Source organism: Protopterus annectens, chromosome 1.part0, assembly GCF_019279795.1.
Source record: "Protopterus annectens isolate FY-2018-M chromosome 1.part0, PAN1.0, whole genome shotgun sequence".
NCBI lineage: Eukaryota > Metazoa > Chordata > Ceratodontiformes > Protopteridae > Protopterus > Protopterus annectens.
The window spans coordinates 46262648-46278671 of record NC_056725.1 but is presented as its reverse complement, the minus strand read 5'-3'; positions in this window follow the sequence as shown (position 1 = coordinate 46278671).

Sequence of the window (16024 nt, the reverse complement as noted above, 5' to 3'; positions counted from 1 at the left end):
TGACGTTAATTCTCAATGATTTTCGTGAAAAACTCAAACTTTGAGGAACGGTCCAAAAATATGATGCAAAAATCTGAACAATGGAGAGGTGTGGTGTTTTATTTCTCAGTCTTAATAAACAAAGTGTAAGGCAGGGCAGGTGGTGGTGGTAGCAGCGGTGATGCTGAAATCTGAGGTGAAGAGCTAGTATGATGGTAAATAGGAAGTTCTTTAATTGGTTTGGTAGGCACTGTTCAATATGCTGTGAACAGTATATTTGACAGCCGTGAACTCAAGATAAGTAACTTGTCATATAAGAATTTATGCATGCAATTATTAATTTTTACTATTATGCATGCCAGTTAGCCTAGATGTAGAAAGGAAAGGTGAGAGTTTACAAGAAGAGAAAGTGTTGTGAATTGTCCCTCACTTTTGTATATCACAAAAACCTGGCATTTTAACAGGGGTGTGTAAACTTTTTATATCCACTGTATGTATTCATTTGATCAGTCAAACTTCTGAGATTATACAGTCATACCTATAGTTGTAACTGATGGTCTCACGTGTGTGTGTGTGTGTGTGTGTGTGTGTGTGTGTGTGTGTGTGTGTGTGTGTGTGTGTGTGTGTGTGTGTGTGTGTGTATATATATATATATATGTGTGTGTGTGTGTATGCATATATATATATATATATGTATATTTGTGTATATATATATGTATATTTGTGTGTGTGTTTGTATATATATATATATATATATATATATATATGTGTGTGTGTGTGTGTGTGTGTGTGTGTGTGTGTGTGTGTATATATATATATATATATATATATATATATATATATATATATATATATATATATATATATATATATATTTATACATTTATTTATTTTTTTCCTCTTGAGCTAAAAGGTTGATGCATGTGTGTGGTCAGGGGGAATGCATTGACTTGAGTGCTGTATTCTGGCAGCAGGTAGCCGAGAAGATGCATTCCTGCAGGCAGTGATTGGCACAGTGGTGCAGCATGTAGCTCTTTGTTCGCTGGTTGAGCTTTTGGCTGTAATTAATTTATTTATTTTTTTTTTTTTTGTTTTTTTTTTGTGGAGTCTGCACGTATTTCCTGTTTCTGTGTGGATTTTATCCAGGTATCCTTTCTCAGACCCACAGCTGTATAATGTACATCTGTGGCCATACAAGGACTACCACTACTATCATTTGTGCACCCACCATTTTCTGTCAGACCCACCCATACAGAGTTTCCCCAGGGGGTTGGGAGGGTGGCCTAATAGTTAAGGTGTTTGCCTTACAAACTCAAAGTGCAGGGTTTGAGTCTCACAAGGGATAATTGGCTAGGCTTACAATGGCTCACAAGGGCAGTTAGCCTAGTACTAACCTATGAACCTATTCAACTTTCACGTTTGTGCAGCATAGGATTGTGAATACCACCCTATATTAGATGCAGTCATCTGAGCATTTGCATTTGTGTAGCACCTGTAGCTTTTCCCTGACTTGTAGTTTTGTTTGTTGCAAATTATGGTTGGAAATAGTTCTAACAGGCTAGTGAATTTTTTATGAAAAGTATGTTGTCATTTAGATTTGTTTTAGTGGGACAAGGCAGAATAGTATCTTTGTGGTTTTCAAGGTCATGAAAGACATTTTTGATAAGCAAATGTTTTGAATGAAGGCAGGAATCATTTATTACTCTTAAGTGAAAGGTCCTTAATGTTTTGCAAGCAATTTCCCTCATAGTGAGATAGGGATGCCCGGTTTGGAGGGGGGGATAAAGTGGTCTTGCTTTCAGCCTTTTGTAAAAGTGAGTTGTAGGATGTATTCAGAGACATGATGGGGGAGTATATCCTATTAAAGGAATCTAGACAGTACACTAATGACTTCTTATATTAAAAGTGAGCAAATTAAGGAGCTGTGTAGGCAAACGTAAGTTGATTATGGCTATTTGTTCCTCTTATTGTTTGGTAATTTGCTTTATGTTGCTGTCGCAGACCTTTTTTAGCTTAAAATGGACATTTTAACTGTGGTTGCTGTTTGCTGCTTTATAGGTCACAGCATAGACCTTTGAAGATAATGTTATGTTTTGCCACAGAGTTAGTTTAATTTGGTTTGATTTCCTGGCACTCCGTTTTGAGTACAACGTAGACTTTTGAAATGTAAAAATCAAGAGTTAAGACTTAATTTCAGGATGTGTGTTTGTACACGGTCTTAACCAGTAACTCCAGTGCTCGGTCTTAACCAGTAGCTCCAGTGCTCTGAACTATTGTTATTTGATAGTATGTAACACAGTGGATGTTGTGATGTTTGTATCTGCTGGCTAACATAGGAATTTTATTGTATTGTGCAGATGTGGGCACTCTGGGCAAGCAGCAATGCAGACATGAACAGGGGTTTCTTTTATCAAAGTTTTAACGGGCTGCTTCACGAGGGATCTGATTCTGGTGGGAAAGTCTTTCAGCTTGTTACAGAACCATTTAACTACCTACTGAGTGTCAGGGGCACTGTTAGCAGTGTAAGATACATTTTTGTGAATTAATTTACTTTTGGCTATTGCAGCTGATAAGAACACCTGCAGATGTGCACTGATTATTCAGAAGTAGAACAGCCTCTACAGAATTGGGGTTTGTTGTAAATGCTTGCTGTACAAAGTCTGTTTTATGATTGTTGATGATGACTCAAATAATTTGGTGTTTGCCACCTCTAGTTGTATGACGGACTGGGAGATGGAGTGCTCAGATGTATATTAATATTTAAATAAATACTGGCTACATATACCATACCTTTCAATCTCATGGAGCAAGTGCGAAACTAGAGTGCATGATGTTATTTAGTAACTTTAGTCCTGAGTGACTTGTCAGAAAATCATGAATTTTACGAGGAACAGATCAAAAATGAGGCAAACATCTGGACATTTGAGAGAGAGTGAGGCTACATAGCAGTAATATAGTCCCTTTTTTCCTGTTTGAGGGATTTGATTAATCTCTTGATGTATTTTTAAGGTAACTCCTACATGTTTGCAATGCCCATGTGCAGAAATAGCAGAAGCTGTTCAGGCTTTCACAAAGTGTGTGGTGAAAGCCGATGAAGCCATACTGCTCAAATCTGCTTTTAGTCATTACATGTGTGTCCCTGAATTGTGAAGAGTGTTGAGATGCAAGGGCACAAAGATGTGCAAGAGAGAAGCTGACTGCTTCGACTGTTGCAGAAGGTTGTTTGAGTAGGTCATGAGATCTGCCATGTTGTTGAACTGTGCTGTAGGATTATGGCATCTCTGTCTCTCATGTTCATCGTCAATATTCTGTAACGGAACAAGTGTGATCTCATGAGCTGAGAAGTGAAGCAGAATCCATATCTAGCTTGAAATGCTGTACATTTGTGTTAGGTTGTTTTCATTCAGCTTTTAAGCACTGTCTAAATATTTTCGTTATATTAAGATATTTGTCACGTGTTTGAATGAAAAATGTATACTTTTGCTTCATCACAAAACTGCAGTGGTTATTTTACAATATGATCTGCCATATATGATGAGATGGGGTAAAATAGGACAACCATCTGTCAGTCTGCAGTCATTCTCTGGATCTGTTTTAAATAATACTGCATCACAAACTTCATTAATTGGTTAGTAGCAGAAGAGACTTCAGCTTGAAGTATTGTAATGCAGTTGTGTTGTACACTTGAGTTTGTTTTGCTGTAACTAATAATAATTATTTTGTTTTTTCACAGTGGTGCCTGAGGGTATCAACCCAAGGTAAGTGCATTTCCTATAGCATGCTCCTTCCAGGATAAAAGTGCTGAGAGTTTCCAAGCTGTATGTTAATAGGCAAATATTAAAAGGAAGAACAGCTGTATAGTAAAGAGTTGTTAGTAAAATAATTGCCAGAAGTATCTGGTGAATGGTTCAGCAATGGAGAATCAGCTGTTTTGTACGTATTATAGAGGGCATGTGGTAAATTTAAGTAGATTTTTATATGGCCTTCAAACCTAAATTGTAAAACATTCCAGAGGTGTTTGTTTAACTCCAGATTGCATTTATGAAGTCTCTCCTGTTGACTAATATAACAGCAGCTGCTAACACTAGGAGCAGGAAATAGCTGATGTGATGTTGTTCAATCTCGCCTTCATTCTTACTGATGGGTGCAGAGCCGATCCTCGGCTCAGTCGGCCAATTTGCAAAGCTCTGTCTCTTAACAGCTCGAGGCCAAAGCCCTATCCCACAGTGCACCACTACATTCTCCAGATCTAGTTTGCTGCTGCAACTGATTGTGCGTTTCTCTACAGCTCAGGCCGTTGGAGAGAAGTTTACTGTTTTGTGCTAAATATTTTCAGAATAATCCATTTCCCCCGATTCCCAAAGTCTTACAGAAAGCCAGTTTTCTGGGCAGGACACTTATCTTAATAGCCCCATATTGGCCTTGTCAAATTTGGTTACCCTTCCTGAAGCCTCATCTACTGGAGGAGCCTTGGATCCTGGACCCAGTGCCAGATATGTTGACCCACTCGTCAGGAGCTCTTCACCCTTCTCTCCAGTCCATCAAACTTGACAGCTTTGGTGCTGCAATTCGTAGCTAGACAACCCATGCTCTTTCCCCTGTCCTCATTCTGTTCTTCTTATAAACCATATGCACAAAAGCTTTACACCAATAAATGGAAGAGATTTGTGTATTGGGCACTCCAGAATAACTTTTAACCTTTTTTTGGCTCCAATTCATGATATTCTTCACTTTATTTAGCTGTACTTTGATCATGTAAGCAGAAGGTCCTTCATTGAAGAGTCCAATTAGCAGCTATATCCAGCTGCCTCACTAGTAATAAAGGCTCCTCAGTAGCTTCTCACAAACTTTGTAAAGCTTTTTTGAGGGTAACCTTTTAAAATCACCCTGCAAAGATCCTACTCCCCTTTGGACTCGAATTTGGTAGCAATCCCTCAGTCCCCCTTTGAGCCATGTAATGGTTGTGATCTCAAGTTCCTGTTTTGGGAAAACTATTTTTTTAGTGGCAGTAACTTCTGTTAGAAAGATCTCGGAGATTCAAGCCTTATCCCCTAAACCATCATACCTATTTTTTCACAGAGTCTTTGCTCAGAACCAGCCCTTATTTTCTTCCTAAGGTGGCTTATGAGACCACTGTCAACCAATGTATTAACTTGCCAGTGTTTTTCCCCAACTTTTCTAAGAAAGGTGAATATTTACATTTGCTAGATGTTCACAAGCAATTGAGATTCTAGCTTCATAAAACAAAAGATTTCAGGAAGGTGGAACAATTTATTTCGTTTCCTTCTCGCATTTTGTTTCCTCCTTGCGTACTAGATTGGGAGAACCTGTGAATAAAGTGACGTTGGCAAGATGGCTCCCTGATTGTATCTCATTTGTGTATTCCAAGTCATGCATTCCTTGAACTCTTGCGAGCCCATTCAACCATGGCCATAGCAACTTTAGCTGTATTGCAGTCTAGAGCTTCCATGAATGATATTTGTGCAGCAGCAACATGGGCTGCTCGTCATACCTCTTGTTGCACATTACAAATTGGATCTGGTCTCCAGGGAAGTGCATCATTCGGCTAAGTGCTACTTAGGAAAATCCTTATACCCACCCATGATATAAGGTAGCTGCAGACTTGTGTCCCATAGGTTGAGGATAGAATGAAAATTGACCTCATCGGATAAAGAAATTATGTACTCACCATAACGTTCCAGCTATGTTGTCCATTTTCATTCTTCATCTCCCTGCCCTCCATTCCTGGAAGAAAGAAGGCTTGATTGTTACCCTTTTGGTATAGTTTTGCAGTTCGGAAAGACTTGATATGAGGTAACTGAGCTAGAGAGAGTTTTGGTTCCCATGAGCTATTGTAGCAGCTGAGTCTGTTCCGAGGATCGGAACCAAACCCACAGATTGAGGAAGAATGAAAATGGACAACACAGATGGGATAGTATGGTGACGTTTGTCAAGCACAAAAAGGGAAACTGGCTAGGCTCTTTATTGTAAGAGGAAGAGAAATTCCTGAAGAAATTATGATACGACTTTCATGATGGCTGCACAGTGATCATGCAAGGGCAAATAGCCTGGTACTTGGTTGCTATGAACCTGTAGGATGTTATGTTCCCTGGCTTCTTGCAAAGTCTAACTAGTGAAGTTGCACTGGATAGTTAATTGGACTTTTAGTTTCACGTTACAAAAGGCTCAATAGATTTATTTCTTTTGGGGAAGGGAGAAAAAAAGAAGCTTTTAAACAGTATACCACAAAAACTGTTTAGACTGAATAACATTGTGGTCTAGTGGTTGTGAACTTTATTACACCACCAGTTGTGCTCTTTAATGTAAGAGCAAGAGAGAAATTCTTGAAGAAATTATGATATGACTTTCATGATGGCTGCACATGATAAACAACATAACCTCAGGGCTCCCAGTGTAATAACATAAACCAAGAAAAGGAAAGTTTTTTTGAAAACTTTTTTTGGAAAAATTCAGTTATTGGCTAGTAAATGCACTGCCTGGATGCTGGCATAGAAGAAACTTTGAAAACCTGAAAGTCAACAGAAAAGGTGACGAGAACACAGTCTGGGAAGAATTCTGCAGCTGTTCAAGAAAATGCATTTCAAGCTTCAGATTCGAGAGACTGATTCCAGTAATTTAGAGGAAAAAAATAAGTCAAGTGTACTCGAGGTGATTAAAGTAAATGAAAAGTTACAACAAAAGGCTGGTAAAAAATAGAAAAGGCATTCACTACTATTCAGATGAACTGATAAAACTAAAAATCAGAGGCTGACGTAAAAAAGCTGGCTGCATATGAGATCTCTCAAGAAGAACTGTTAAAAATAGCACATTAAAAAATGCAAGATTTTTATGCTGTACCAGAGAAACTGGAGGAAACCAGAGTATCACACAAGCAACCGGACTGGTGTTCCACAGCCGAATTTAATTGAAAGGGCACATCAAGTGTATGCTCCAAACGTGGCCACAAGAAAGCAGGCAAGACCTATTTTAGTAAATATGCAGTCATAGCAGCAGGAAGAGTTTATCCTGACAAAACTATGGCAGATAGGCAAAGTATTGAAAATTGGAGAGCGCAGAGTGTTTTTATAGAAAACCTCATCAATCGCTATACACCAGGCGGAAGAGAAGCACATTTATCCCAGCAATCGGGGAATGTTGACAGGTAGCTGCTGTATCCAGCTGTCTTCAAAGCATTTTATCCCCTGGAGGATCAGACCTTTTTGACATGGAACAGGCGAAGGAAAAAAATAAATCTTAACCAACAAAAAGTGAGAAGTGAGCCAGCAAGCAGAAGGGGATGGCTCTTCTCATTTGTTTTGACTATAAGGCTCATAGAGACTGCCAGGGAAACCTCTTGTAGTGTTCCAAAGGAAAATGCTTGAGAGATGGAAAAAACAGACAAGAGCTAACTAGAAGAATCTGCAGTATTGTGGACTTCAGCCAGAGTCTGGTGTTGGGAGATGGAGATGAGTGGGAAGAAGACCAGCAACTCTGAATAAATGGAAATAAAGCATCTTATTGCATTTGTGAAATATTTTGTAAGAAAAAAGTAGATGAAAAAAATTGCAGTTTTGTTGACAAACTTGTGGGTGGGTTGTCAAGCATATGCCCCACTTTTTAATCATTAATGTTTAGAAGGGCACTAACTGTAAGTAAATCAAATTTTCTGTGTGCATATAAAATGTTTGATATGAACCGCATGGTATATACAGTATAGTAGTATTGTGTAGCCACAGGTATTTTAAATGTGGGGGAAGTCTTCAGTGACTGTTGCATGTATAAAAGATTGGAGTAAACAAGTGCTTTTTTAGGTGCAAGAAATATATAGGCTTTACAGTATAACAAAGGGAGGTGGGGTGCTGGTCAGAGGTAAGTTTAATGTTCATATGTTGTGATCTTGGGCTGTTGGGGTGGGGTTTGGGTGTAACCGTGCACTGATTTATATGCTATGGAAAATTGGATATTTTGTCTCTAACAAGAGTGAATGTTTACATTATTACTTATGGTTTCAGCTGTAAATGTGTGTGTTTTTTTTTTTTTTTAAGCATGTAGGCTTTACAAATTGGACAAAATGATGAAAGCCATGAACATGTTAAGCTTCTTATAACTGTAAAAATAATGGTTTGGTTTCCACTGTAAATGTCCAGTGGAGTAGAGATGTCTGCAACTGAGGGCAGCTGTGTATTCTTAGTGAAATTTACAAAAGACTCCTCACTAAGTACATTAAATGGAGACAGGTTGTCTGTATGTACAAGCAATTAATGTTGAGAATTCTGAGATTTGCTAAAGGAAATGCAAAATTTTAAAGCTGCAGTGGTGAGCAGTCCAGTGGGAAAATTTAATTTTGAAATTATGGGAAGTGAATAAGAAGTAGCAACCTTTCTATAATGCAGTACAAATGTGCTCAGTTTAGCTTTATTTTAAGACAGCCGATGCACTTTTTCTTGGTTCTAAAAGCATGCCAGATGTTTTTCTTGGAGGGGAAGAGAGATAAGAAAAGAACAGACAGCTGTAAGTGGGAGCACAGGCCATAGCATACACTTCTTAATTTTAGGATAGATAATAACCTGTAGATGAAGCCCTCAATTTTAGGCAGTTCTTCTTGAGGGTTAAAATTTGTGTTTTGAAGACGTATATGGTGGTTGTGTTTTTGTTCAAAGCTAATGGGGGATGGTGGTGTTTTCGTTTAGTTTTTTTGTTGGAGAATTTTCATAAGTCTCCAAATGTAATGTAGGTTCAGATGGAGATGAGAAGAAACATCTGTAATGAAAATCAGCCTGCCAAACACTAGTATATGCATGTAACATAAAAGCTGGAAATACAGGTGGGATTTGCTATGCTGTGTATATTATCCTGGAATGTGAATGGCAGATTGCATATAATAATGCTGTGGGAGATGCATTTGGAAAGAAATGGGCATGTGAATTTGACGAAGAGAGGATGTCAGAATGGATATTTAGCAGAATATCAGACGGAGGAAGGGGGAAGTAATTAAACTAATTGCTAGAGCGGCCCCGGTAGTGCAAGATGAGACAAAACAGTAGATTTGTGATGGTAAGGGACTGTTGGCAAGGGAGAAAATTTGGGGAGAAATCTGCTTTTAGCAGGAAATGTTTATAGGTGGGGACTCAAATTTGATAAGCAGTGGCGAGGCTGTATTGGGGAACCGAGAAGAGACAATAATAACCAAAGAGATTTTTGAAATATTTGGTATGGAAGATGTGAATTCATTAGTAGGAACTCAACAGAATTTACATATTATTTCACCAAGGTACAGTAACTGGCTAGACTAAATAGAAGTTATATTTGACACCTACATGTTCATTTAATTGAAATCTTTGACACACATCCAATAACTATTTCTGATCATGCACCAGTAAATCTAAGGTGAAAATGCAGAGTAATTAAGTAAAAATATTACACTGGTGATTTCCCACGTACCTGTTAGGAATTTAAGGAATGGGTAGTAGAAATTACTCATTTGGGAAGACAAATCTTCAGAAGTTATAGCTAGTGACTGGGATAAAATAAAAGTGGTGTTTAAAAATAGGGCTGAAATAGAAACAGTTATGGTTAAGAAATAATAGAAATTATTACTGGGAGAGGGTGGCAAAGGTTAATCTCTTATAAAAATAATGGGAATTTGGCATAACAAGAGAAGGAGGAAATGCAGAGTGTTAAAAAGAAAATAAGGGGAATATCTGGATAATGTGCATGAGTTTAGAAAGATTGTAATTAAGCAATTATTTTTTAACTCTGGAGCACAAAAACCTTTTAGTAAAATGCTTTAGGTAACAGAAGTTTGAAAGGGTTGTCTCTTGGAGAACCTAAACAAGAAAAATAACCAGAGATCCTGTAGAAGTTTGAGATGTTCTGGAAACCTTATGAAAATGTGTATAATGTAGAATGTGGAAATCAAGACTGAGTACAATAATGAAATAGTTAATTATACCAAGGAATAGAGGTAGACAAGGCTTAACGGCTGACACTTAAGATTAGAGGTGATGAGATCAAAACGGTGAAGTATAGTCAGTCTTCACGAAAGTCTCCAGTTGTTGTTGTTTGTCTTTCGGCTTTTCCCGGTAAGGGGTCGCCACAGCGAAACTCCAGTCCGCTAATGATTGGCAGTAGATTTTTACGAAACGCTAAGGTGCCAGCTCGACACTCAACCTTCAATGAAGGCACGCCCATTTACGCATGCATGCCTTTCGAACACTACCCAACCCGCGGGGAGGAAATGCAGACTCCACACAGAAGGCACTCCCAAGCCCAGCCGAGAATCGAACGGGAGAACCTCTTGCTGTGAGGTAACAGCGCTACCGCCGTACCACCATGGCACATATTGTATTCCTGTGGAAGTTTGGAAATCAGGAGGGAAGAAAGTGATAAAGAAGATTTAAAAGAAAGCTGTGGTGGCTGTTACCTAAAGATGGGAAAGGCCCTTCAGATCCAGCTTCATATAGACCCATTTCAAGTTTTAAACTGAAGTTTAGCTAAAAGAATGGCAAATGTGATTTCATTATTGATATGGGTCCGTATGATTTTGTGGAGGGGAGACAAATATTTTGACAACATTAATAGAGCAATGATGATCCAGAGAGAAGCAGAATGTAAGAAGATACCTCTGCTGGTTTGGGCAGTGTTGATGCTTTAGATTTTGCATTGGGGCATTGGAAACATTTGCATTCTCTGATAAAATATTAACTTTAATTAGAAGACTATATGAAGGATTGGAGGCCAAATTGAAAGTGGATGAGGGGTTCCTCTTGGATAAGCTGTGTTTGAACAGAGGAATTAACCACGGTTGTCCTTCCCTTTATTTGCTTTATATTTAGAACCATTGGCAAAGGAAATAAGGGACTGGAAACTAGGATATAGTTGGTATGGTATTCTAGAAAAGTTAGTTTTTATTTGCAGAAATGGTATTTTTATTTGCAGACAGTATTATGTACCTGATAACTCCAGAAAGGAACATCTTAGTGTTGAAGATTTTGAGACAATTTCTAGTCTTTTTGGGATATAAATTTTTTAATAAGTTTAAAACGAAGGCTATAGTTGTAAATCATGTACCCACACACAGATTGGTTCAGCATTACCCATACTTGTGGGGACTGATAAGATGAAGTATTTCAGACTATACATTAAAAGAGCTTATTTTATGGCAGCTAAGGATATGTGGGAAGAGAACAAACAATAATACAAAAATTGATAACTTTTATTGGTAAAGATAGTAAGATGGAAGCAGTGAAAATGTTTAGTCCCTTTAGTCTAGTCTTGTATACAGGTGAGGTGTACCTTTATCAACCCTGTGAAGTTGTGGAAAGTAATAAAGAATTGAAGGAATGTGTCAGGGAAAGACGGCAAGAGTAAAGTGGGTTAAGTTAATCCTTCCTGGAGAATGAAGTGGTTCAGGTTTACCTGATTTGAAGGGATATTTTAGATCTAGAGAATTAAGGCTCATGTACATAACACAAGCAGAAGGGTATTATTCAAAGTGGAACGGGATGATGACAAAAGGGGGAAGCTCAAGAAAGTGTGGTTTTGGATGTGGATCCTTAAGGAGAATAGTAACTATGCAGAATATTATATTAATAAAGTAGCAGAAAGTATTCTAAGAACTGAGCCATTATGGAGAAAGGAGGTTTTGCCAGTAGGGATGACTGTAAGTAGTAGTACAAAAAATAGGCAAGAGTTGCTGGAATTTACTGGAAACGGCAAAGAAACCAAGATACTGGAAGCCAGCAGGAAAAGTAATGGAGTATGATGAGGCCAAGAAGATTTGGATTGTAAGCTAGAGACTCCCTTACCTACTAGGACTTGATCTCTTGAGTACAGACAGATTTTTTTTTAAGTAAAAGACCTGATGTGGTAGACTTGGTTAAATGTATCCATTTTTAACAGCTGCTTTTGCTCTAATTTGTAGGGCATATAAAATAGTGCATGATAACTGTAAAAATCAGAGATTGGAAAGAAACTGGAAAAGTAATTTAGTTACATAAATTACAAGAAAACCATGGTAAGACGTGTAATAATGTGGCTCTCAAGTACGCAAACAAGTCCAGAAGGTTTAGGATATTTGCTTGGAAGTGTTTTGCATGGGTATTTTTATACCTCAAGCAGACTTCAGAAGAATTTTCCTCAGGTGGCTAGAAATGTTGGAGGTATGATGGTTGAGCTAACTAGGAACATATGCTTTTCAAGAGTAATAAGTTGGTGGATAGAAATGTTGGAGGTATGATGGTTGAGCTAACTAGGAACATATGCTTTTCAAGAGTAATAAGTTGGCAGATTTTAAAAATTCCCTACAGAGTACCATCAGAAATACTTGGTGAATAATTGGGTGTAAGTAAGAACATTATTCTTTTGAGCTGGAACACAGCATCTGAATTGCCTTGGACACAGTAAGGCCTTATTAAATTTAATTCTGTTGGTTGCCAAAAAAGCAATTGCTAGAAAATGGAAATCTAAATCTAGAGCAACTGTATTTGAGGTGTAGAATATTAAAAAAAATAATAAAAGAACTGGAAGAAGGATCTTTAAAAATGGGATAGAATAAATTGCATAGAAGTAAACTGAAATTGTGGGAACAATGCCTCCATAATGTTCAGGAGGATGAGTGAGGTTTAAGGGAAGGCAGGAATTCAAAGATTTTATATTGTTTGACTGATGATAGTAATGAAGAAAATGTGTTGCATAATTCATTCATTCCAATTGAGTTTGCAAACAAACCCATTTTCAGTCGAGACGCGAGGGGAAGACCCCCAGCAAACTAAGTAAAAATAAAGTGACAATATACAAATATTGAATAACAATCACAATACAAAATAAGTGTAAAAAAATAGTTATTAACTATTTGCATTTTGTTGATTGTAAGCAACCCATTTTCAGTTGAGAACCAAGAGGAAATAGCTCCAGCAAACATAAGCAAAGCAACCCATTTTCAGTTGAGAACCAAGAGGAAATAGCTCCAGCAAACATAAGCAAAGTTGAACATTACAGGACAAAAACTATTAAAAACAACACTGCAAATAAAAAAATAATTATAAAGAGAAAAACAAAAGAAAAAAATATAAACATTAAGGGTTGCACCGATAGTGGTGGACTGAAATTTACCACATACGAGAGTAAAAACAAAAAGATAATCGTTGCTCAAAAGAAGGACAATATATAGACATTGATAGGAAGTGAATGGGAGGGGGCTATAGTAGTAGAGCTGAGGGTTTAGGAGATTAGTTTAAGCAGAAGGTACTAACAAAGTTAGGAGATGCAACAGGTTATACAGTGGGAGAGACTAAGACTACGTGTGGTCAATGCAATGGCATAATTTCAAGTTTTAGTAGGTGGGATTTAAGTTCCTTTTTAAAATGGGGAAGGGAAAGGTCGGATCTAATATGGAGAGGGAGTTTGTTCCAATTTAGTGAGACAGAGTGTAAAGTAGTTTGCCAGTATTCCTTTTGGGTTTATAAACTGAGAGAAGATGCTGATCAGAACTCTGGAGAGACCGGGGGAAGAGTAGGGAGTAATATGGAGAGGCAGGGGGAGGGGAGTTGGTCATCAATTATTAACCCAAGGAGTTTGGTGTGTGAGGCAGGGGGAAGAGAAAAGTTGGATTAAGGTGAGAGTGTGTCTGAGGTAGGAAGAGGAGTTGTTTTCCTGGGGTTATGGATTTGTTGTTTGTTTCTGAGCCATTTTTCTTTTTCAACAGAGATGAAGGAAGTCTATGTTAGTGACTGTAGTTCAGAGATATTATTGGAGATAAGAGAGTAGAGTCATCTGTGTGTTAGATTACAGATGAGAGACTGCAGGATGAATGTAGGTTGTTGGTAAAAATGTTGAAAAGGAGCGGTCCAAGTATGGGGCCTTGGGATACTCCTGTTTGAACAGCAAGGAAGGGTGAGAAAGCCTGCTGACATCTAACAGCTTGCTTTCTGCCAGTAAGGTAGGATTGGAACCAGCCAAGAGTAGTCGAGAGGTTTAGGTCTGAGAGTTTAAGAAGAATGGGATGAGACACAGTTTCGAAGGCTTTAGAGAGATCAAGGAATAGACAGGAGACGAGGAGGTTGTTGTCCCTAGCTTCTGCAACCTTTTGAGTAAAGGACAGTAATGCAGTCGAGGTACTGTGTTTAGGGCGGAAACCATGTTGCGAGGGGGTGAGGAGATTTTCGTGAATGAGATAGGACAGTAGTGGAGTATGTATACATTTTTCAAGGATCTTGGAGATCAGTGAGAGAATAGCAATTGGTCTGTAGTTAAGAGGGTTCAACAGAGCTGCCACCATTGTGCAGAGGAGTGGTATAGAATGATTTCTATATTTCTGGTATGGTAGATTCCTGAATGGATTGGCTGATTAAGATAGATAAAGGATATGCAATAGAGTTTGCAGCAATTTTCAGAAATTGAGGGGGGTTTATCACTGGAGGGAGAGCATGATTTTAGTTTAAGAAGCAGGGATTTGATTTATTTACTAGAAACAGGTCGAAAGGTAAAAGGCTGAGAGATGGAGGAACATAGAGGTTTAAGGAGAGGTGAGGGTGACGCAGAAGAGTTGGGATGAGCAGAGTTACCAGAGGGTAGGAGTTTAGAGATTCTGCCTATGAAGTGTTTGAGTAAGTCTGCAGTTTCAGAGGGAGAGTTATAGGGCAAATGGTAAGGGATGGTAGGAGAAGCAGTGTGGAGCAGCGAGTTGTTGATGATGATCCAGAATGTTTGGGGGTCGTTTGGGTGAGAGCTTTGAAATTTAGTGAAATATTGGCATTTATCCAAAATAATACATTTTTACACTATTTCTGAGTTGCTTATAATCTTGGAGAAAGGTATGAGTTATAGTGGCTTGCCATTTTTCCCATAGAGTATCTCTTTCATGTATCAAAGTATGAGTAGCTTTGGAGAGCCAGGGTGCAAAATTAGATTTGGTTCTGATGTTGTGAGTTGGGGCAAGAGAGTTTTAGAACATTAAGGAAAATGTGGTTGAATTTAGTAACAGCATCATTGAGCGAGAGAGTTTTTAGGAAAGACCAGTTGATGTCAGACAGTCTATAGTTAAAAGATTTCAGAGGGAAGGTTAGTCAGTTTCCTACAATCTGTGTAGAGATGGGGCTTAGAGAAATGAGGAGAGTGCCTTAAGGTAGAGATGGGAGAATGGTCACTAATAGAGTCAGAAGGTACAGAAAAAGTAAAAAAACAAAAATGTGAAATAGCCGAACACCGTAACTTCAAGCTCGAACAGAACTGCGGTTGTGGTAGCAAGAATAATCCACAAAGGGTAACTCCGTAGTAACCAATGTTTAATCCACAATACGCGAACAATAATAACACATTGAACACTAATAGTAATACTTCAGCAAATGTAGGTTAAGCGCTTTCATCTGTCCTAGCCAGACTTCTTCAGAACCTTTAATTTTAATATTAATATTAATAATTAACTAACATTTTATACCTTCTTTTGGCGCCAAAAAATCAACTGACTAATTAATTCTGTTGGATGGCTTAATAAGCTATAGTATATAAAACTATATGTTTGAAATACTACTATAAAAACTATAAATAATTAAATAACATACACGCTTACATATGTATTATTATTACAATAAAATATATACCTAAAATACTGTATTATCTATATCAATTTAAATATATGTATGATAAAATCTGATAAAATTTAATAAAATTTAAATACAAAAAGTATAAAAAGTATATATATATTCATTGTAATACTAAACAGTTGATCAGTTTAAATACTATATATATTAAATGTCATGTTAGTATACAGAGAGACTGTATCAAATGGGAATAACCTACTACATACTGAAAGCTAACCCCCTAACTACTGAGAATACAAGGAAAAGGGGAAAGTAGGGGAAAGTAAAGATCCCACTATTAAAAACTTGTACTACATATCACAAAAATAATTGTATTTGATTAACTGAATTAAATAAATAATTAAATAAATAAATTTAATAAATATAATGTGTATAAATTAATTAAATTAATTTGATTAGGAGGACCCCAGGATAAGGAAAGGTTTCAAACTAATGTGTTCATTAAG